Source organism: Mesoplodon mirus (genome assembly GCF_964341445.2).
Source record: "Mesoplodon mirus genome assembly, chromosome: 10".
Taxonomy (NCBI): Eukaryota; Metazoa; Chordata; class Mammalia; order Artiodactyla; family Ziphiidae; genus Mesoplodon; species Mesoplodon mirus.
This window is the reverse complement of record NC_138986.1, coordinates 17,309,838-17,334,554: the sequence shown is the minus strand read 5'-3', so window position 1 is coordinate 17,334,554 and position 24,717 is coordinate 17,309,838. Positions and strand designations below refer to the sequence as shown.

General features: G+C 41.7%; 1 protein-coding gene across 2 annotated transcripts in view; it reads left to right on the top strand.

Moving 5' to 3' along the window:
- SASH1 (SAM and SH3 domain containing 1) overlaps window positions 1-24,717 on the top strand; it is a 264,495-nt gene that overhangs the window by 20,137 nt on the left and 219,641 nt on the right. Inside the window, exon 1 of one of the 2 annotated variants that reach the window (XM_082633239.1) lies at window positions 9,933-9,955. The exons of the other annotated variant lie outside the window; for it this stretch is intronic. The gene's annotated coding sequence lies outside the window, so the exon portion shown is untranslated. Of the gene's footprint in view, window positions 1-9,932; window positions 9,956-24,717 lie in introns of those variants that run through there. 2 annotated transcript variants of the gene reach the window in all.

Here is a 24,717-nt window from a genome sequence, read left to right as displayed (position 1 = left end):
TACCTCTGTATTGCCTTTCCCAGGGCATTTGCGCTTAAAGCTGTTTTCTCTGTTTTTAGAATAAAGGGTTGTCCATGATTAAAGACATTTCAAATAACAGCATGCAGTGGAGGGAGGTTTTTTTTTTTGTTTTTTTTTTTTGCGTTATATGGACCTCTCACTGTTGTGGCCTCTCCTGTTGCAGAGCACAGGCTCTGGACGCGCAGGCTCAGCGGCCATGGCTCACAGGCCCAGCCGCTCCACAGCACGTGGGATCTTCCCGCACTGGGGCACGAACCCGTGTCCCCTGCATCGGCAGGCAGACTCCCAACCACTGCGCCACCAGGGAAGCCCGAGGGAGATGTTTTAAAGGACAGAAAAGTAAAACTTTTGTTCATTTTAAGGTCTTGAAAGACCCACTTAACAGGTAGACTAGGTCACTGAGATCATATCTACTCCCGTTTCTTCTATTTACCTTAATCCTCATACTTGCTCTTCTCTGAGCCAACTCTCTGAGATACGGGGTCTCAGAGGCCGTTTTACCTGTGCTCTCTCTGCCCTCTGTTTCACCAGCTAGAGTGGACATCTGTGATTTCTATAATCTGCCCACTCTATAATCCCTTTTCTGATAACAGCATCCAATTTTCCTTTGCAGCCCACTGTTGCCCACTGTCTGTCTACGTGGTCTAGTGAGATTGAATCCACCTCCAGATCTAAAGTTTCTCCTGTGATGGAGGCCTAGCCATTCACGAGAGCATCACATGCCCACATGGCCACTCTGTTTAGTTCAGGTAAGGGCCAGGCAAATCATAGTTGATCTCAGGAATTTTGCTGGAACTACTGAAAAAAGAGGTGCTTTTTTCTTCCTGTTTCTGAGATGGTTGATTTAAGCCTGGAGCTGCTGGTGGCCATCTTCCCACCATGAAGATATGCCTGCCTAAGATTCAATCAACACAGAGAAAAGCAAAGCTTAGGGAAAGAGAAACACAGATCCCTAAAGATATTCCTCAGGCCTCCCTGGTGGCGCAGTGGTTGAGAGTCCGCCTGCCGATGCAGGGGGCGCGGGTTCGTTCCCCGGTCCGGGAGGATCCCGCGTGCCGCAGAGCGGCTGGGCTCGTGAGCCGTGGCCTCTGGGCCTGCGTGTCCAGAGCCTGTGCTCTGCAATGGGAGAGGCCACAGCAGTGAGAGGCCCGCGTACCGCAAAAAAAAAAAAAAAAAAAAAAAAAATTCCTCAGCACTGGAATCTACCCCTGATATTTCAGTTATGGGATCCAATAAATTCCCCTTGGTTTCAACCAATATGAACAGGGTCACTGGCAACATGGAAATCCTACACTCAGTCAGCAGCCCAGGCCTGAAACTTTCTTTCCCCTTCCCGCGTCTGTCTCATCCTCTTTCACATTAAACCCAGCCTCACTCTCATCCACAACAGTGAAGCCCAGAGATTAGTCACTTCAAGCCTTCAGCATCCAGGACATCCAAGGAGACAGAAAAGTACAGCTCTAGCAGCTGCTGAAGGAACCCTTCAGGGTGTGAGTCTGGGAGAAGCGCAGCAGGAGGAGAGGTACAAGGGGCATTCCTACAACCCAAGAAGCAATTGTCCTAGGCTAGGGTTGGGGAAGGAGGGGACAAGGAAATCCTAACTATTGAGGGAAGGGGTGCAAGACCCACACCTGTACTGGTCTGTGCACCTGATGACGATGGTGGTGGAGGTGGTGATGACACATGGAATCTGGGTACACAGGTCCACACTGACACCCTTTATAGATCTTACAAAACTAAATGTGATCAGAAAATAAAAACCTAAAAATCTATGCACAGTCAAACCAATTACAATTATTTACATGGAATGCATTCCATTTGTGCCCAATTACCATGAAACATAATATGATTATGTACTTCATTAAGTATGTGTCAGATTAATTTAATTTCTTAGGTTTTATTTGATGGCATCTATAAGCATGATACATTCATGCTCTGAGTTCCCAGTTTGTTTGTAACACATACAAATCGGTCATCTGCCTACAACTTCAAAAAATTATAATGCCAAAGTATTTCTATCAATACTTGAGGAAATCAGGGACCAGAGACTGGTAAATAAGTGGCACTGTTCCTACAGTTTCCTTATCAACAGGGAGGCATCTCCATCATATCTTGGACAATTACAGCCCAGTGAAGATCAGGTGGTGGATAACTTGCCCATATTTGTTTTAGGCAAAACCACTTCAAAAGGAATAATATCAGGAAGAGCTTTAAAAAGGTGAGAGGTTGGGGAATTCTGATGGTCCTATGGTTAGGACTCGGTGGTTTCACTGCCGGGCCTGGGTTCAATCCCTGGTCAGGGAACTGAAATCCCGCAAGCCGTGAGGCACGGCCAAAAAAAAAGAGAGGTTAATGCAAAGATGAGGCTGTGTGGTAGAGGGAAAAGTGCATGGGGGTAGAGTGAGGCAGACCTGCCTTCACTCAGCCTCTCTGAGCCTCAGTGTTCAGATCTGTAAAATGGGAGTCATATATCCTACCTCACTGAATTGATGTAAGGATCACATGAGAAGATGCAGGATTGTCCAATAAATGCTAGCTATTATCATCTTCAGAAAAACATGGAATTCAGCATGAAGGTAGCCTTCAGTGAGTAAGACCATCTAATTCTCTCTGCCTGAATAGAATTTATAGGAAAACTGATTCACTAAATCAATATGAGCCCGAAACTCCTATATTAGTTTAAACTTATGAAGTTATGTTTATAGGTCAAAAAGTGGTCCAGTATTGGCAGTTTCATGTGGTTCAATCTAATCTGAGTAACGGAAATTACTTCCTCCCATCTGTCCATCCTCAGGGCCTCCAAACTGTGAGAGCCATTCACCCATCTGATGAGGCAGACTAAGCTTTCTCCAAGAATGCTAAGCAAAGCCAGCTCTCAAGAGAAAACCAAGAGAGATGGAGGGACAGGCGAGATGTGACTGATCTATTAAGTAGTGAAATGCTCTTTGAAATCAAATGAAAGCCAGAAATACAGGCGGAGGTTAAGAAAGCCACAGCTTGGGGCATAAAATAGTTATTGTTATCTTTGTTATTGCTGGTCTCCTGGAGGCATTTGAAGACTCGGTATAAGGAAAAGAACGGAAACATCCAGACATGGCAAAGAAGAAAAGATTAGAACCAAGAAAAATAGATACTAAGATTTAAAAGAATTTACTTAAGTTCCTCCTGAAAAAGAGCAGCTAGCGTCTTTAACACTGGTAGCAAGATCAGACAAAAAAAAGAAAGAAAGAAAAAAACTGAATATGGAACAGGAAGGAAATACCTTTGTAAAATGTACTTAATGAAGTGTTTTTAAGTGTTACTTGAGATTAGAAAGTAGACAGAATTGTCTTCTGTGTTGATTTGTTCATAGAATCATGCAGCTGGAAGACATAGTTTAGTCTTATTTCCTGCCTCGGGAAGCTATATAACTAAGCCATCCAATTTGAATGGTTATCCAGTTCATTTTTTTTCAAGGTTTTAAACCACACCCTGCCCTGAGTTCTGAGCTTGCCTGTCACCCACCACTGACAGAAGGTGACACCCATCTCCCCCAGGCCCCCACCCTGCTTCATCCTGGGATATGGACTAATACAACCTTCCACAGAAACTGGATTTTCTTTGGTGCATGGATATTATTACAGATATTAGCAATACTCGGCCTTCCATCACTTCTGAGTGTGTTGGCCTATGGGCTGTACGACTCAGACACAGCCTCTAGAAGGCTCCGCACCTGGAAGAGAGCTGTGTAGGACATTCTGCTCCAATGTTGAGTCTCATGGGAGCTCAGTGACTGAGGACGTGGCTCAATCAGGGCAGAGCAACAAAGGCAAATGATACATGAATTCCATCAATCGTAGGCTCTATGCCAGGCTCTAAAAGGTCTACTTAAATCAACAGGAGCCCAGAGAGGGGAATCAGATCTACCATCATCTATAATGGTCTGGAAGGGCTCACTAAACCTGGATGTAGGTCCCTACAGAGTGGCCACAGAGCACCTTGCAAACCCGAGATGATCCAAACCTTATAGGTGGTCAGTGGTGCTGACAGTGACCCTCCAGATGTGCTCAGAACCAGATCACCCCTGGACTAGCGGGAAGCAAAGAAACTGCCCTTTGTCTCCTCAGGTGTGTCTCCTTGCATGCAACAAGTCAGCAAGCAGCCTAGGAAACATCCCTAGTGGGGTTACAGTTCTGTCGATAAATGTTCAAGGAAGTGGCCTTGAACTGTTTGCTTTTCTTCCCTTCAGAATGCAAGTGCACAAATTGTCTTGCAAGGGCTTCAGGGAAGTCTTGGTATTCCACTTGCTGCACCTGGACCCTGGGCAGCGCTGTGAATGGGTGCTTTCCCCTGTGCCTGGCACACTTGCCCTTCTCCGCAGCTGCTCCCTCCCAGGTGGCGAGGGCAGGGAGATGCTGGAGACCCAGAGCCAGCGAGTCCTGGATGGAGAGGGGGTTTGAGAAATGTCATTTATGACACCAGTGCTAGGCTTTAAATTTTCTATAATCTGTATGCACCCTGTAGCCTGTCCAAAAGGCAAAGTGAGTTAGAATCCTGGGGGAAGCTATCAGCTAGAATCTTCCCACAGGTCACAAAACACTGTGTTTTGCCATCTGGGCTGTCACGTGGCCCCTACCTTAGTTCAACCATGCCAGTTATTCCTGAGAGAAGGAAAAGGAAAGGTTCTATTCCTTTATCAGAACTTAGGGAGTATTTGCTCTTCTTATACACTCAGAGAACATTAAGATTCATCTGGGAGCAAGAGAAACCTGAGAAAGAGTCATTGGCCTAGTTTGGGTGGCTGAATGTTTCACGGGAAATCTTGGAATTGCAGTTGGACCCTTGCCACAATTCTGGGGAGACCAAGGGGAATGTGTTCTCTGAATAGCACGACATGTGTATGCCTGCCACACCTGGGCTGGCCCCATCAAAGAAGGATGCTCGCGAAGCGCTGGGCACTCCCATGTTTCTGGAGTGGCCCACTTAGACTTTGCACAGAGAAATTCAGTTCTGTGGCCAATGAATTCCTTTGCAGATGTGTTTTTGGCCACAAGAGAAGGCAGACAAGAATACAAATGAGGCCACAGAGCCAGGAAACTGTCACACGTTGGCGACCAAATGGAGACCAGTGGCAGAATCCAGGAATAGTCGAGAACATGTTCTTCATGGTCAGAATTGTACAAATCTTGGATTCTTCCCTTACTACTAAGGCCCTGGACAAATTACCCAACTCCTCTGTAGGGATGGGTGATAGAGCCTTTCTCACTGGGATGAAGTCCGAATAGGGATGATGGTAATAGGTCCTTTCTCACCAACATGTGGGAAGACTAAAGAACATTTGGTACAACATTTACCTAGAATCCAGCCTAGAACATAACTAAGTACTTGATGCATGGTGGCTGCTGTTATGTTTATTATTCTTACACAGAAAGGACTGCACACACTAATGCCCCAGGTTTTAAATAATACTTCATAAATGGCAGTGCGGAGCTGTGAACCTCAGCTTCTCTGATCAAATCCCAAGCCCTCACTCATAATGGAGAAAGAGCGTGGAGCCAAAAAAAATGGCTTGAAAATTTCCACTGCCCTTCTATCTTACTGGGTGGAAAATCACCTGGAAAAAGCACCAGATTTTTTCTGAAGTGGTTCAGCACCTCAGTAGTTTCTAGCCTCCACTATCTGTGCTACACGTTGACATTTACCTTTCCCAAAGAATGGGAGTTAAAACCCACTACCACAGCCATTGTACTAAACTGCATCGAATCTGGTTCCCACTTTTTTTTATCAGTTATACATATACATATGTCCCCATATCCCCTCTCTTTTGCGTCTCCCTCCCACCCTCCCTATCCCACCCCTCCAGGCGGTCACAAAGCACCCAGCTGATCTCCCTGTGCTATGCGGCTGCTTCCCACTAGCTATCTACCTTACGTTTGGTAGTGTATATATGTCCATGCCGCTCTTTCGCTTTGTCACAGCTTACCCTTCCCCCTCCCCATATCCTCAAGTCCATTCTCTAGTAGGTCCGTGTCTTTATTTCTGTCTTACCCCTATGTTCTTCATGACATTTTTTTTCTTAAATTCCATATATATACGTCAGCATACAGTATTTGTCTTTCTCTTTCTGACTTACTTCACTCTGTATTTCAGACTCTAGGTCCATCCACCTCATTACAAATAGCTCAATTTCGTTTCTTTTTATGGCTGAGTAATATTCCATTGTATATATGTGCCACATCTTCTTTATCCATTCATCCGATGATGGACACTTAGGTTGTTTCCATCTCCGGGCTATTGTAAATAGGGCTGCTATGAACATTTTGGTACATGTCTCTTTTTGAATTATGGTTTTCTCAGGGTATATGCCCAGTAGTGGGATTGGTGGGTCATATGGTAGTTCTATTTTTAGTTTTTTTAAGGAACCTCCATACCGTTCTCCATAGTGGCTGTACCAATTCACATTCCCACCAGCAGTGCAAGAGTGTTCCCTTTTCTCCACACCCTCTCCAGCATTTATTGTTTCTAGATTTTTTGATGATGGCCATTCTGACTGGTGTGAGATGATATCTCATTGTAGTTTTGATTTGCATTTCTCTAATGAGTAAAGATGTTGAGCATCCTTTCATGTGTTTGTTGGCAGTCTGTATATCTTCTGTGGAGAAATGTCTATTTAGGTCTTCTGCCCATTTTTGGATTGGGTTGTTTGTTTTTTTGTTATTGAGCTGCATGAGCTGCTTATAAATTTTGGAAATTAATCCTTTGTCAGTTGCTTCATTTGCAAATATTTTCTCCCATTCTGAGGGTTGTCTTTTGGTCTTGTTTATGGTTTCCTTTGCTGTGCAAAAGCTTTGAAGTTTCATTAGGTCCCATGTGTTTATTTTTGTCTTTATTTCCATTTCTCTAGGAGGTGGGTCAAAAAGGATCTTGCTGTGATTTATGTCATAGAGTGTTCTGCCTATGTTTTCCTCTAAGAGTTTGATAGTGTCTGGCCTTACATTTAGGTCTTTAATCCAGTTTGAGCTTATTTTTGTGTATGGTGTTAGGGAGTGATCTAATCTCATACTTTTACATGTCCCTGTCCAGTTTTCCTAGCACCACTTATTGAAGAGAGTGTCCTTTCTCCACTGTACATTCCTGCCTCCTTTATCAAAGATAAGTTGACCATATGTGCGTGGGTTTATCTCTGGGCTTTCTATCCTGTTCCATTGATCTATCTTTCTGTTTTTGTGCCAGTACCACACTGTCTTGATTACTGTAGCTTTGTAGTATAGTCTGAAGTCAGGGAGCCTGATTCCTCCAGCTCCATTTTTCGTTCTCAAGATTGCTTTGGCTATTCGGGGTCTTTTGTGTTTCCATACAAATTGTGAAATTTTTTGTTCTAGTTCTGTGAAAAATGCCAGTGGTAGTCTGATAGGGATTGCATTGAATCTGTAGATTGCTTTGGGTAGTAAAGCCATTTTCACAATGTTGATTCTTCCAATCCAAGAACATGGTACATCTCTCCATCTATTTGTATCATCTTTAATTTCTTTCATCAGTGTCTTATAATTTTCTGCATACAGGTCTTTTGTCTCCTTAGGTAGGTTTATTCCTAGATATTTTATTCTTTTTGTTGCAATGGTAAATGGGAGTGTTTCCTGATTTCACTTTCAGATTTTTCATCATTAGTATATAGGAATGCCAGAGATTTCTGTGCATTAATTTTGTATCCTGCTACTTACCAAATTCATTGATTAGCTCTAGTAGTTTTCTGATAGCATCTTTAGGATTCTCTATGTATAGTATCATGTCATCTGCAAACAGTGACAGTTTTACTTCTTCTTTTCCGATTTGGATTCCTTTTATTTCCTTTTCTTCTCTGATTGCTGTGGCTAAAACTTCCAACACTATGTTGAATAAGAGTGGTGAGAGTGGGCAGCCTTGTCTTGTTCCTGATCTTCATGGAAATGGTTTCAGTTTTTCACCATTGAGGACGATGCTGGCTGTGGGTTTGTCATATATGGCCTTTATTATGTTGAGGAAAGTTCCCTCTATGCCTACTTTCTGCAGGGTTTTTATCATAAATGGGTGTTGAATTTTGTCGAAAGCTTTCTCTGCATCTATTGAGATTATCATATGGTTTTTCTCCTTCAATTTGTTAATATGGTGTATCACGTTGCTTGATTTGCGTATATTGAAGAATCCTTGCATTCCTGGAATAAACCCCCCTTGATCATGGTGTATGATCCTTTTAATGTGCTCTTGGATTCTGTTTGCTAGTATTTTGTTGAGGATTTTTGCATCTATGTTCATCAGTGATATTGGCCTGTAGTTTTCTTTCTTTGTGACATCCTTGTCTGGTTTTGGTATCAAGGTGATGGTGGCCTCGTAGAATGAGTTTGGGAGTGTTCCTCCCTCTGCTATATTTTGGAAGAGTTTGAGAAGGATAGGTGTTAGCTCTTCTCTAAATGCTTGATAGAATTCGCCTGTGAGCCATCTGGTCCTGGGCTTTTGTTTGTTGGAAGATTTTTTATCACAGTTTCAATTTCAGTGCTTGTGATTGGTCTGTTCATATTTTCTATTTCTTCCTGAGTCAGTCTTGGCAGGTTGTGCATTTCTAAGAATTTGTCAATTTCTTCCAGGTTGTCCATTTTATTGGCATAGAGTTTCTTGTAGTAATCTCTCATGATCTTTTGTATTTCTGCAGTGTCAGTTGTTACTTCTCCTTTTTCATTTCTAATTCTATTGATTTGAGTCTTCTCCCTTTTTTTCTTGATGAGTCTGGCTAATGGTTTACCAATTTTGTTTATCTTCTCAAAGAACCAGCCTTTAGTTTTGTTGATCTTTGCTATCGTTTCCTTCATTTCTTTTTCATTTATTTCTGATCTGATGGTTCCCACTTTTGAAAGAGGCAAAGGAAAATTTCATGAATGCTTAGTAAGTCCTTTGAGTTAATAAGACATTTACACACGCACACGTGCATGCACGCACACACACACACACACAGTGTTGACTTTGCTTTGCTTGTGAGTAAATTCTAATCTACTGTCCCTGTTTCAGTAACATCACAAGAGAGTGTTTTGGATCTGGAAAGGTCTGAGACTGTGTCTAATCCAGTGTCTTCACTTTATAGATGAGCAAACAAAGGCCCAGCATAATGAACTAAGTGAGCCCCAGGTGTCCTGCTATCCACTTTAAAGGTGGCTTAAATGTAGCTTTGGGGGAAAGTAATGAGTTTTGATACCTCAGTGGGGTGGGCAGGCTCATTACAGGGGCATCTTGAACCCTTAGAGAAAGGAGCTCTCTGTCTGCACACATGTGTGCACACTTATGCACACACACACGCACACACACACACAGACTCCTTGCTCCCAATTTTGCTTTGTCCTCAAATTTCAGAGAAGGAGCTGAAGTAAACACATCAACAATCAAGGCATTTTTTGAGCAGAATAGATCCATTATTCTTTGGGTGAGCAGATTCCAGATTCTGATTTCTGTTCTTAACTCAGCTTCTTCTCCCTTGGAGAGAGAGAGAGAAATGGAGAAAAAACGCAACAAACAATGTTATTCCTAACAAGAACTCTTTCACCTTCTTTCTGAGGACCGATGAAAGGCAGCCACCCCACAGGGTAGAGAGGCATTTCCTCAGTGGCCTGTGGTACATTCAGGTTGAGCTGATGGTCAGCACCACGGTGGAGGCACGCAGAAGTGCACTCTCCCCTCATCTGAAGAAGTGCAGGTGCTTGAAGAAGAGTATGAAATTGTTCCCAGCATGCCTTTCTCCCTCAGACCCCAGCCCAGGTGAGGGCTGCGTGATGACAGCTGTGCTTCACCTGCTGGGCAGAGCCAACTCTGGGTTGCCCACACCTTGCCCCGCAGTGCAATTTCTCACATCCGACATTCTGACAGGCTATGTTCCATCCTCTGCACTAGAGCAATGGAGATGAGGACACCGTACAGTTCTGGTAATTTCCCTGTAAGTGTTGGGAAGCCAACTGCTTAGTGTTCTTCCAAGCAATGAAATTTAAAGTTCCGTATTATTCTAATACCACTTATATGTATTGACTTTATTAAGCCATTTCTAGTTACCATTAAAACTTATTGAAAATTCTTGTTACATTAAAGGAGAGCATACTTGTTAAAAAGCAAATTTCTATGGATATTTGCATATTCTTAAATACATTCTTCTTATATGAGTAATAGTGACGTTTACTTAGCATTTACTATGTTCCTTGGCCCAGTATTTCATGTGATTCTATGAGCCACATGATATTCATAGCCCCATTTTATAGATGAGAAAACTGAGGCTCAGGGGCCTTGAATTATTGACTCAAGGATGATTAGCTTAGAATACTGCTCTGTTGGAAATATCCTGGCAGTCCAGATGTTGGGACTCCACACTCTGACTGATGAGGGCCCAGGTTCGATCCCTGGTCAGGGAACTAAGATCCACAAGCCACGTGCCTCGGCCAAAAAAAAGAAAAGAAAAGCATGCTGCTCTGTCAAGCTGTAAAGGTAGCACACTGGGACCTACAGAGCCTGGGTATCCAGAGTTCTGTACATACAGTGTTCAATGCTCGTTTGGTGGCAGTTTGGAGGAAGGAGGCCAGAGCAAGGGAAAGAAGTGTGCTGAGGACAGGAATCACCACGTGGAGGCTCTGACTGCCTCTTGTTTAAAGGATTTGGAAATTTTAGCAAAATATTGAAGGCACATTTTTATACTTGTGAAAGCAAAGGTCAAGAGTCAAAGGTGTGCAGCTCTGAGGGTTAACCTCTGTGTGAGGTTAAGCTAAGGGAAGAAAAGTCTTTAGAGAAGAGAATTTCTTTGTTGCTGAATTCTAGCATTTTCATGTGGCCAGCGCTGCTCCTCCAAAAGCAGGAAGAAACTTCTGTTGGTTTTTTGTCTTTTTTTAAAAAATTTTATTTGATTTATTTATTTTTACACAGCAGGTTCTTATTAGTTGTCTGTGTTATACGTATTAGTGTATATATGTCAATCTCAGTCTCCCAATTCATCCCACTACCCACCCCCACTGTCCCCCCTTGGTGTCCATACGTTTGTTCTCTACATCTGTGTCTATTTCCACCTTGCAAACCGGTTCATCTGTACCATTTTTCTAGATTCCACATATATGCGTTAATATATGATATTTGTTTTTCTCTTTCTGACTTACTTCACTCTGTATGACAGTCTCTAGGTCCATCCGAAAAAGCATACCGATAAGGAAGGGCCTGTAACGTGAAATAGGATTCATTCATCACAGGGGGTAGGACTCTGGGCCCTGGTGTAGCACTGCCCCACGGAGCCACTGCTGACCTCAGGGAACTACAAAGGAGAGGCCCCGTGGAGAGTCACACCACTGCCATCACTTGGGAAGCCATTTTCTTCCTTAGTTTGTTTATTTTCCTGAGAAAAGATAAGGATAAGACAGTCCGTTATGGATTTATTTATTAAGCAACTTGTATTTGATTGTGACAAAAGTTTAAGATGCGAGCACTGATATCTACTTTGAGGTATAGGGGTGTCAGATTTGGCAGGAAAAAAGTACAGGAGGTCCAGTTAAATTTGAACTTCAGATAGACCATAATGTTTTCGTACACGTATGCCCCACGTGATATTTATATTTTTGTACCAATTATTGTGCAATTATTTGTATTTTATCTGGTAACCCTATTGAAACATCAATGTAACACAGCAACAAGCACTACCTTTGGTAAAAACTAGTGCATGGCTATAACTTACAAGTTTTAAGGGAAATAGCATCATTAAAAGAAAATACAATGAATTGCTGGCTTGAAAAAAGTTTTACCATAATTTCTTATTTGGCAATTCCCCACTTTAAGTCTATAAATTTGCTCTCAGAGAACCAACAGATAAACATATTTTCTCTCAAGTCAAGATATCATCAGGTAATTCATAAATAAAGCATACAGGACATTTTGCAGGCATTTAAAATACTTTGTAACTGTAGATAAATGTTTGTGTGTTAAAGGAGGGAACTCATTCAATGAATACAACAAATACCCATGGAGCACTCACTCTATCCTAGACATCGTTGAAGGTTTGGGGAGAAATAAGGAAAGAAAAAAAAAAAAACTTCCCTGTCCTCTTGGGTCTTCATTTTAGAGAACGGTTTTATGAGGCTGTGTGAATTTTAGACTATAACCAATCCCAGGAAGCTTAATGATATTTTGTGGGGCAATATGATGTTATAAAGATTTCTTTTTCATAATTTAGACTTTAGATATTTATTTTTCAGCATTTATTGGTGCTACAAGAATTATACCTCCTGATATTATTTAAATCCTTTAAGAAGTTCTCAGGATTTTATGCCTGAGAATTATATAAATTTAAGAAGCCTTTGGGGTAAAAGGTCAGACTGAATTGGGGGGCACAAGAAGCAAGACATTAATTCAGGACATTATCTTTAGTTACAAATTCTCAACTCTTAAGTAAGAGTAAATTTACAGGGTGCCTGTCCCATCCTCCCCACATATTTGAATGAAGGTTCTAGGAGCAGGGAATGTTGTCAAGATGTTGGGGAGGAAATGAAACTTTAAGTTCCTAGGGCCTGTTTCCATTGATGCATGGATATCAGTTTAGCAACATATTGTAGTCCTTATTCTACACTTGAGAGGTAGTATATTGCTTTTGGGTAGAAATGAATTAACTCTTTCCTATGACTACCTTACCATAACACACTGCCAGAAATGATTTAGTAAACTGAATATGGAAGGCTAAAAACCTTAATATAGTTCCAAGAAACAAATTGATTAGTGTGTCCTTTTTCATTAGTCTGATCAGATTCACAAGATGACTTCATGCTAATACTCATTTTCATAACCTCTATTGTCTGTCTCAGCAGACTCGAGGTTGGAAGGATGTAAAATGTTATCTAGTGTGACATGCCCATGTCCATCAGATGCTTATTTTCCCTATAGCATCCTCACCAAGTGGTCCAACATTTTTAGGTACCCTAGAATAAATTTCATAGAATTGTTTAAAAAAAACCTCTTTGCTGCCCATAAATAAGGTATTCTGTTCCCTTCATTTAGAGCAAGGAAACAAGATCAGGCCAGAGTTTCAAAAACCTTAAAGCAGTACAAAGTATTCCCTGTATGTTTTACTTGAGGGAAGAAAAATAGCTGATAAACCATTCTTTATTGGTGGCAATAGCAGTTCTATATCTAAAACCTAACTAACATTCTGTATCTAAATAGCATCTGTATCTAAAAACAACTAACATAATGATTATTATGTACCAAACACTCTACTAAGTCATTTTCATGTCATTTCTTTTTTTATGAAAAAAGTCATCATTTAATTTTCACAAGAACCTTAAGATAGCATCTTATGTTCTTGGTCAATAACGATGATCAGAGTGAGAGTTGGAGAAGTTAAGTATTTGCCTACCATTTTAACATTAGAGGGGACCTTTGGAATCATAGAATCCAGTCTTCTAATTTTCTAGGATTTGCCATGATATTTGTATCATAAAGTGAGAGTGGGAAACCTTAGATCCATGGTGCTATGATTTCATACAGCCTTATTCTCAAAGTCACATGATATGTCCCCATGCTACAAAAATAGTCTATACCTATGTATATCTATCTATCTATCTATCTATCTATCTATATATATATATATATATCTTTCTATATATCTAGTAACAAATGATTGAAATTATTCTTCTCCCAATTTGACCATGGATAAGGTAAAGGAGATGAAAGTGTGCTTGATTCCAGGCACCTCTGTACTTTAAACTTGATTAAAAAATAAAAACATGACATCCAACAGCAGCAGAGTACACATTTATCTCAGCACAAGTGGAACATTCTCTAGGATGGGCCATATGCTGATCCATAAAACAAGACTCAATATAAAAGGATTGAAATCATACAAAGTATGTTTTCTGACTGTTATGGAAATATATTAACAGAAGGAAATGTGGTAAATTCACAAATATAGGAAAATTAAACAATACACTCTTAAATAATGAATGGATCAAAGAAGAAATTGCAGGGAAAATTAGAAGATGTTTTGAGATGAAATCAAAGAAGAGTACAGCATATCAAAATTTATGGGATGAAACTAAAGCAGTGCTTAGAGGGCAATGTATAGCTGTAAAATGCCTATATTAAAAAAAGAAGAAAAGCTCTCTGGGCTCAGTTTGCAGCAACATGGCTAAATCCACCAAGAAGGACAAAATCATCAGTAAACACAATACCCTTATGGTTCCTACCTTGGGAAATTGGTGAAAAAAAATTGAAATCATCCTGCATTCTAAGTTCACTTGCTTTTCTATGGCAAAAGCAAGCTAAAGAGATGAACTGTGAGGATTTGGCACTCCAATTCCTACGTGAAAGTAGTAGCTGGTGGTGCCTGGACCTACAACACCACTTCTACCATCACAGTAAAGTTCATCATGAGAAGACTGAAGGAATTAAAAAAACACTAGAAGCTCCACCATTCGAAACATGGCTAACCTGTAATAAATGGGTTAATTTATGTAACAAAAAGAAGAGGAAGAAACAGAAGGGGGAGGGGGAGAAGAAGAAGGAGGAGGAGGAAGAGGAGAAGAAGAAGGAAAAGACAAAGATGGAGAAGAAGGAGAAGAAGTGGCAGAGGAGGAGGAAGAAGAGGGATCTCAAATCAATAACCAAATCTTCCATCTTAAGAAACTAGAAAAAGAAGAGCGAACTAAACTCAAAGCAGTCAGAGAGATGAAATTTAAAGGCTAGAGCAGAAATCAATGAAACAGACTCTGAAAAACAATAGAGAAAATCAGTGAAACTAAAAGTTGGTTCTTTGATAAGATCAACAAAACTAACAAAGTTTTAGCTAGCCTGACCAAGGGAAAAAGAGAGAAGACTCAAAAAAAAATTTTTTTTTGACATCTTTATTGGAGTATAATTGCTTTGCAATGGTGTGTTAGTTTCTGCTTTATAACAAAGTGAGTCAGCTATACATATAGATATGTTCCCATATCTCTTCCCTCTTCCGTCTCCCTCCCTCCCACCCTCCCTATCCCACCCCTCTAGGTGGTCACAAAGCACCGAACTGATCTCCCTGTGCTATGCGGCTGCTTCCCGCTAGCTATCTATTTTACATTTGGTGGTGTATATAGGTCCATGCCACTCTCTCACTTTGTCACAACTTACCCTTCCCCCTCCCTGTGTCCTCAAGTCCATTCTCTAGTAGGTCTGCATCTTTATTCCCGTCTTGCCCCTAGGTTCTTCTGCCCATTTTCTTTTTTCTTTTTTTTTTTTAGATTCCATATATATATGTTAGCATACGGTATTTCTTTTTCTCTTTCTGACTTACTTCACTCTGTATGACAGACTAGATCCATCCACCGCACTATGAATAACTCAATTTCGTTTCTTTTTATGGCTGAGTAATATTCCATTGTATACATGTGCTACATCTTCTTTATCCATTCATCTGTCAATGGACACTTAGGTTGCTTCCATGTCCTGGTTATTGTAAATAGAGCTGCAATGAACATTGTGGTACATGACTCTTTTAGAATTATGGTTGAGAAGACTCAATTTTATTTTTTTGAACCATCATTTTTTTCTTTTCTTTTTTAAAATTTATTTATTTATTTATTTATGGCTGCATTGGGTCCTCGTTACTGCACATGGGCTTTCTCTAGTTGCAGCGAGCAGGGGCTACTCTTCGTTGCGGTGTGCGGGCTTCTCATTGCAGTGGCTTCTCTTGTTGCAGAGCACGGGCTCTCAGTGCGTGGGCTTCAGTAGTTGTGGAACACGGGCTCAGTAGTTGTGGCTCGCAGGATCTAGAGTGCAGGCTCAGTAGTTGTGGCACACGGGCTCAGTAGCTGTGGTTCGCCGGCTCTAGAGTGCAGGCTCAGTAGTTGTGGCGCATGGGCTTAGTTGTTCTGTGGCATGTGGGATCTTCCTGGAACAGGGCTCATACCCATGTCCCCTGCATTGGCAGGCAGATTCTTAACTACTGTGCCACCAGGGAAGTCCCAAGACTCAAATAATGAAAATTAGGAATGAAAGAAGAGATATCACTACTGAAAATTAAAAAGATTATAAAGGAATACTATGAACGACTGTACATCAAAAAATTAGGTAACTTAAATGAAACACAGATTCCTAGAAATATGTGTTACCAAAACTGACTGAAGAAGAAATAGAAAGGCTAACTAGGCTTATAACAAGAAAGATATTGAAAGAGTAATATTAAAACTTTGCACAAAGAAAAGCCCAAGCCCAGATGACTTCACTGGTGAATTCCAGAGAACATTCAAAAATAATTAATACTAATCCTTCATGAACTCTTTCAAAAAATAGAAGAGGGGCTCCCCTGGTGGTGCAATCATTGAGAGTCCGCCTGCCGATGCAGAGGACACAGGTTCGTGCCCTGGTCCGGGAAGATCCCACGTGCCATGGAGCGGATGGGCCTGTGAGCCATGGCTGCTGAGCCTGCGTGTCCGGAGCCTGTGCTCCGCAACAGGAGAGGCCACAACAGTCAGAGTCCTGCGTAGTGCAAAAAAAAAAAAAAAAGAAGAAGAGAAAGAACACTTTCCAATTCAATCTAAACTCATTCAGTAAGACCAGTATTACCCTGATACCAAAACCAGAGAAAGACATTGCAAGAAAACAAAGCTACAGGCCAGTATCCCTTATATTCATATCTTACATGAACACAGACACAAAAGTCCTCAACAAAATACTAGCAAGCTGAATCCGGCAACATATAAAAAGATTTCCCCACCATGATCAAATGGGATTCATCTCGGGAATGCAAGCTTGGTTTACCATCTAAAGTCAATTAATGTAATACATCATATTAATAGAATAAAGGACAAAATCCATAGAGTCATCTCAATTGACACAGAAAACACATTTGACAAATTCTGCACCCTTTTGTGATTAAAAAAAAAGTTTTTGCTCAACATCCTAAGAATAAAAGGGAATTTCCTCAACCTGACACAAAGCATCTACCAAAAACTCATCACACTTAATGGTGAAAGAATAAATACTTTTCCCCTTAGATAAGGAACAAGATAAGGATGTCCACTTCTATTTAACATTTTACTGAGGGTTCCAGCCAGGATAATTATGCAAGAAAATTAAATAACAGCCATCCACATTGAAAAGGAAAAAAGTAAAACTACCTCTGTTTGCAGATCACATGATTTTGTACATAGAAAATCTTATGAAATCCACCAAAAAACTATTAAATAATAAATGAGTTCAGCAAGGTTACAGGATATAAGATCAATATATTTCTGTACACTAACAGTAAACTTTCTGAAAATTAAATTAAGAGAATTTCATTTACAATAGCATCAAAAAGAATAAAACACTTAGGTATAGATTTAACAAAAGGAGTGAAAGATTTATACACTGAACACCACAGAACATTGTTGAAAGAAATTCAAGATCTAATTAAAAGGAAAAACACCCCATGTTCATGAATCAGAACACTTAATATTTATAAGATGGCAGTACTCCCCAAATTGATCTACAGTTTCAACACAGCCCCTATAATGGGACCCAGAATAGCCCAAACAAGTCTGAGAAAAGAAGAACAAAGTTGAAAGACTCACAATACTGAATTTCAAAAGTTACTACAAATCATGCCAGTGTGGTACTGGTATGAAGAAAGACATATAGATCAATGGAATAGAATTGAAAGTCCAGAAATAAACCCTAACATATATGATCAATTGATTTTCGATGAGGATGCCAAGACAATTCAATGGGATAAAGAATAGTCATTTCAACAAATGGTGCTGGGACAACTGGATATCCACATGCAAAAGAATAAAGTTGGACTCCTTCCTCACATCATGCACAAAAATTAAACGGCTCATAGACCTAAATATAAGAGCTAACTATAAAACTCTGAGGAGAAAACACAGACATAAATCTTTGTGACCTTAAGTTAGGTAATAGTTTCTTAGATATGATGCCAAAGTACAAGTGACAAAAGAAAATATTAGGTTGGCCAAAAAGTTCGTTCAGCTTTTTCCGTACAGCTTAACAACGCAAACGAACTTTTTGGCCAACCCACATAAATTGGATTACATCAAAAATAAAAACTTCTGTGGTGCAAGAAATAACATCCGGAAAGTGAAAAGACAACCTCAGAATAGGAGAAACTATTTGCAAACTATATATCTGACAAGGGACCTGTATCCCGAATATGAACTAATGCAATTCAGTAATAAGAAGACAACTCAATTTTAAAATGGCAAAGGATTTGAATAAATAATTCTCCAAAGAAGATATTTAAATGACCAATAAGCACACAAAAAGATGCTCAACGTCTTTTGTCATTAAGGAAAAAGAAATCAAAACCACGTTGAGATACCATGTCACACCCACTAGGATGGTTATAAACAAAAAGAGACACTATAACAAGAGTTGATGAAGATGTAGAAAAATTGGAACCCTTGTTCATTACTGGTAAGAATTTAAGCTGGTATAGCTGCTTTAGAAAAACACTTTGGCAGTTCCTCAAAGTTAAACAGAATTATCATATGACTCAGCAATATCACTTTTAGGGATATACCCAGGAGAAATGAAAACACATGTACACACAAAAACTTGTGTATGAATGTTCAGAGCAACATTATTTATTTTGAAAAAATGGAAACAGCACAAGTATACATCAACTGATGAATGAATAAATAATATGACTCTTGAAAACATTTGCTGAGTGAAAGAAGTCAGTCACAATACACCACATATTGTATGATTCCATTTATATAAAATATTCTCAGTTGGCATATTTATAGAGACATAAAATAGATCAGTGGTGCTTTGAGCTTGAGGTGAGGCTTGGAGGGAGGGAATGAGAATTGCCTACTAATAGGTACAAAGTTTCTTTTCAAGAGCATGAAAATGTTCTAAAGTCAGGCTGTGATGATGGTTTTACAACCCTGGGAATGTGCTCAAATGCAATAAATTGTACACTTTAAATGGGCGAATTGTATTTTAATGTGAATTATATCTCAAAAAAGCTGTTTTAAAAAATAGGACATAGCATCCTGCTTTATTCCCTCCTAAATCTACCAGTACTCATACTATCCCTCAAATCTTTTCAATAATTTTATTATTGGGAATTCCCTGGTGGTCCAGTGGTAAGGACTTTGTGCTTTCACTGCCTTGGGCCCAGGTTCAATCCCTGGTCGGGGAACTAAGATCCCACGGGCTGCACAGCGTGGCCAAAAAAAAAAATTATTATTGCTCTTTCAAGACCTAGCTTTAAAAATGCACAACTTCTGGAAAACCTTCTTAAAATAACTCCTATGTTCTATACTAATCAGTTTCTTCAGAATGTATTCAGCTCTTTAACCCCTGCTCATATGCTTTTGGTAATTGTTTTAGAGTCATATTCTCATTGACATTCCTGAGCTGAGACTAATTTCCTCAAGTCCTCTACCTTCATTACCTTCTGCTACAGGGTTACCTGGGAAAGCTGATGATTCTATTTGTTCCCGAGTTTACAGTCGGGAGCTCACCAAAGCTCACTCTCAATCCGAGGAAGCTTTGACCTTGATCTCTATTTCAGAGGGCCCAGGCAGTAGACAGCAGGCTGACTCAAAGGGTTTGACGAGAGATGAACGAAGTGCTATTTCACAGAAGTGTGGCCAGGATTAAAGAACAAGGGATAGTACGGGACTTCCCTGGTGAGCCAGTGGGTAAGACTCTGCGCTCCCAATGCAGGGGGCCCGGGTTCCATCCCTGGTCGGGGAACTAGATCCCACATGCCACAACTAAGAGTCTGCATGCCGCAACTAAAGATCCCTCATGCCACAGTGAAGATCCCACGAGCCGCAGCTAAGACCTGGCACAGCCAAAATAAATAATTAATAATAAATAAATTAAAAAAAAAAAAGAACCAGGGATGGGGAAGCACCAGACATTAGCAACTGCAGGAAGCCTGTACCACCTCGAAGCCTGAAGGGAAAATTGGGGAAAACAGTTGTTAAGTCAAGAACCATAACCCTGGAAATGGGCTCACCTCTGCTGAATTCCAAGCTTAGAGGAAGGTAGCAACTTTTAAAACCCTGGCAGGAGTCGGCACTGTTAGACACTGATAGACACCCTACCCTACCTCTCTCTCCTTATACTCTCCTATCCTCCACCACTGACCCAACCCAAAGGAAGCCAGAGGACCAGGACTCAGGCCACCATCAATAGACATCAGCCTCCCAGGAGAAAGATGGCAAAGGAGGCAGAGATGGATCTAGAGGAGCTGATGGTCACTAATCTCTAAGCACCAAGGTACCAGCCTCTAACTGGGTTCTGGGAAGCCTCTCCTTGATTGTCAAGGAACATCACAGCTGCCACCTCTCTGTTGCTTGTGTTGTGCTCTGCTTCGTACTTTGTGGCCCTTTCAAAATCAGCTGTTATTTCAGCCCGCGATAGGTCTCTCCAGGAGAGGGGGGTTCTTTGATCTTGTTGACATAGGAGGGCTGTCTTTCCGCACTAGTATTTACAGCCCCTCCTAGGGTTTACAGAGTAACCTTATCCTTCAGTTTTCACAGCCTCATTCCCTTACCTGGGAACACAGACAGGTCCCCTCAGGGCTGAGCCAGGGGCAGATTTCCTTCCCCACCCCTCCATTCCCCCTGAGAGTGAGGCCATGGAACGCATCACCCAGCAGCCCCCTCAGGACCACTTCTTCCAGCTGACAATCATCGTGTGTCCCAAGCTGAGCTGTAAGTCTTTTTGCACTCTCACATCCAGGGAGAATTCCTTATTGGCCGTTTTATATTTTCTTTAATTGACACTGGGGCAACAGTGGGAGGGAGTTGCTACAAGAGGGGCCTTAATATTTTAGGAAAATGGATTATTGTGTTTTACTTGTAATATAGTGATGACCACAGGGGCTAATACCAAGTCAAATAGGACATTTTGCCCCTACAGATAATAGAGCCTGATGCTAGCGCCTTCATATTTCTTTTGTCATTATCTTGCAATATGTATTGGCTTAATTTACACTCAGACCTAAGGGGTTCTCTTGTATTGTCACCCCCTACAGAGTACCATAACTTTTTTTTTTTTTTTCCGGTACGCGGGCCTCTCACTGCTGTGGCCTCTCCCGCCGCGGAGTGCAGGCTCCGGACGCGCAGGCTCAGTGGCCATGGCTCACGGGCCCAGCCGCTCCATGGCACGTGGGATCTTCCCAGACCAGGGCACGAACCCGCGTCCCCTGCATCGGCAGGCGGACTCTCAACCACTGCGCCACCAGGGAAGCCCTACCATAACTTTTTTACAGGCTTATTTTAACAAGTTAAGGACTTACCGTACTTCTGAGTTTGCAACTATGTTCCAAATCCTTGAGGTTGCCAAAACTCTGACCTCTGTAAAAGTGAAACATTGTTGGCTTCACTGTTACTTTTTCTTTTTCTTTTACTATGGAATCATTCAGTATTTACTGAATTCTGAAACTTCCATCATGTGTCAAGTTTACAGGTAGGAAATGTTATCCAAGCCAATGTGGGTGCAGTGGTTCTCAAATTGTAGTTCCTGAACCGGAAGCATCAGCACCAGCTGGGAACTTGTTAGAAATGCAAGTTCTCAGGCCCAGCCCAGACCTACTGAACCTGACCTTCTGGGAACCCTCCAGAAGGTTCTGATGCAGGTTAAAATTTAAGAACCACTGGTCTAGTGCACCAAGGGAGGACAAGGACTATGTTTTAGTCTGGGTTCTCTTCAGTGCCTAACTAATGCACTTCACCATTGAAAGGAGCCTTTGAATGAGCATTACCATACCCCTGCCTTGTTGCTTTTGTTTTGCTGTCCAAACAAAAGGCCATGTGAGGCTGGTCTGAGTTCATGCAGTGGCATCACAAGTAGTTAGCCCACTGAGTCTCAGAAGCCAGCTGTGCCCAAGGATTGGGAGAACGTCATCCTGGCCACAGGACTGGGTCAGTACCTCTGGGAGTCACTTTGTGCGGTGTGCTCAGTAGATACGTGCACGATGACCTGACCTCGGTGTTTTTAAGCGTACGTGGTGACAGTGCCTCTTAGTCATCCTTGGGTGCGCCAGAGAACTGGCCACTTGCCACATTCCGGGCACAACCCTCAAAGGCAACTGGAGAGGAAGCTGAGAGCCCTGTCCTAAAAGATCTTACAGTATACCAAGCTGTCAAACCCATTAAAAAATGACATCCTCCTGGAAGAGGACATGTATAAACCAGGTTCCATGGCTGCCCCGATACTTTCATGCACCCTATTGTATTTACCGCCCTTCCACACCCTGCTGATTCTCAGGCTCCAGAGGAGGGTGTATGATTTGTCCTGAGAATCCAGCCCTACCAGAATGGCCTGTCCTCTTCCTCATGTTGCTAATGGGCAGCTGCTTTTTTTTTTTTTTTTTTTTTTTGCGGTACGCGGGCCTCTCACTGTTGTGGCCTCTCCCGTTGCAGAGCACAGGCTCCGGACACGCAGGCTCAGCGGCCATGGCTTATGGGCCCAGCCGCTCTGCGGCATGTGGGATCTTCCCGGACCGGGGCATGAACCCACGTCCCCTGCATCGGCAGGCGGACTCTCAACCACTGCACCACCAGGGAAGCCCGGCAGCTGCTTTTTTAATTAGGTTATTAATTTTTTTGCTCAGCCTCTTAGTCAACGTAACTTGGCTTTATCTTGTTTTGGTGGAAAGCAAATCACTTGGCTGGTAGAATTTGATTTAACTGGTCACTTTGCTCAGGGTTTGATGACTTTTCCATTAATGTTTATTCAGCAAATATATTTTATGTAATTTTCCCTGAAATAACCCAGCTGACTCTGAATGTTCAAGATGTGCAGGGCACTGAAGGGAAGCTATGAACCCAGAATCTCTATGATAATAACGAGGATAGAGATCATGGAAGAGACACAGCCTGAAGCCTTGGAGATTTAGCCTGGGGAAGCAAGATGTGCAGCCGACCACAATGCCCTATCTTTTTCTCTCCGTTCCTAATCTCTAAGTCTCTCTCTATTTCTCTCTCTCTCTCTAGTGTCTCATGTGTGTTTGTGTGTGTGCACATATGCACATACGCATGTGTATTGCACCTTGTACAAGAGATAATAATGGCATCTTACCACAGTTTTTTAAAAAATGGTAAAAAAAAAAAGCAAAAATGCATAATAATGGCTAACAATATTGCATGTCTGAAAACTTACTCTGTAATGGGCCCTAGGCAAAAAACCTTTCTTGTGTTATATCAGTGTTTACCAAAAACTTGAGAGCTTTTTTTTAGATAGTTTCTGCTTTTCTTTCTTGTCTCCAGTTTTTCATATCAGAAAATGGGGACTTCCCTGGCAGTTCGGTGGTTAAGACTCTGCTCTCCTACTGCAGGGGGCACGGGTTCAATCCCTGGTTGGGGAACTAATTTCCTGTATGCCATGTGGCACAGCCTAAAAAAAAAAATAGAAAATGGAATCGTTCCTTTTCAGCCTGTGAGCATCTCTTCCTCTATGTGGCCCCACCAGAAATGATTTGGTGTTTGTAGTTATGCTGTCTTGCGAAAGGTGGAATATTGAATGAGAACTGAAGGTTATTATAATGAAAAATGAGTGATGGGGTAAAAATGCAAACTCTTCTCAGGTGGACTGTGCAAGACCCTCTTGCCTTTTCGGTGGCAAAGGCCAAGCAATGGTCTGTTGGCCGTGCCCTCTGTGAGTTACAGAATGGCCTTTGCTTATAAATCCATGGAGCTGAAGATCATGAAGAGGGCTTGCCACACTAGCTTATTTACTCTAGGATCAGACACAAGATGTCAGTTAATCTCAGTTATACTAGGGTTGCATATTTCCTTCCTCCACCCACTAGTTCTGGCCCCCAAATTGCTTCTGAACTAACCCTGCCTGTTGGCCAGAAGAGACTGGCAAATGAGCATTCCTCAGGACAGCCAGAGTTTGTATATCAGGCTGGAATGCTGTCAGAAGAAATGTAATTATCATCATGCCACCAGTAGACTGAGACCCATGTTAATATGAGGAAAAGACTAGTTCCTCCATCCTTGTATTGAAAGGCTTAGGGTATGGAGGTCAGTTGTAAATATTGGACAGGTGACCTTTGCCTGCCTGCTGGGTGGGTCAGAGCTCTAAACACACAGGCAACATGTATGAGGATACTGTTTCTTTCTTGGGCAAGGGAGAACAAGGACTGGCCAGTTTTGAGTGATTATTATTCTATCCTCCATTTAAAGAGTCAGTCCGGAGTAATTAGTGAGGATTTGTTATCTTCAAGGCACTCTGCTATGAGGGATATAGCGAATTCTGTCAAAGAGCATATGGGGCCTCCCTGGTGGCGCAGTGGTTGAGAGTCCGCCTGCCGATGCAGGGGACGCGGGTTCGTACCCTGGTTCAGGAGATCCCACATGCCGCGGAGCGGCTGGGCCCGTGAGCCATGGACGCTGAGCCTGCGCATCCAGAGCCTGTGCGTCCGGAGCCTGTGCTCCGCAGCGGGAGAGGCCGCAGCAGTGAGAGGCCCGCGTACCAAAAAAAAAAAAAAAAAAAGAGCGTATGATCCAGCAGAAGATTAAAGAAATACATAAACATAGAACAAGGATTTACATAGTAAGAACTTGACCTCTAGAAGCAGAGAGACTAGAGTTAAAATTTCTGCTCGTTCTCATAAATGGTGCTATAACAGCTGGAAATCCATAAGTGAAAGAAAAAGAGAACCTAGAGCCATACATCATATATTATGTAAAGGTTAACTCAAAATAGATCATAGATCAAAATGTAAAAATTTAA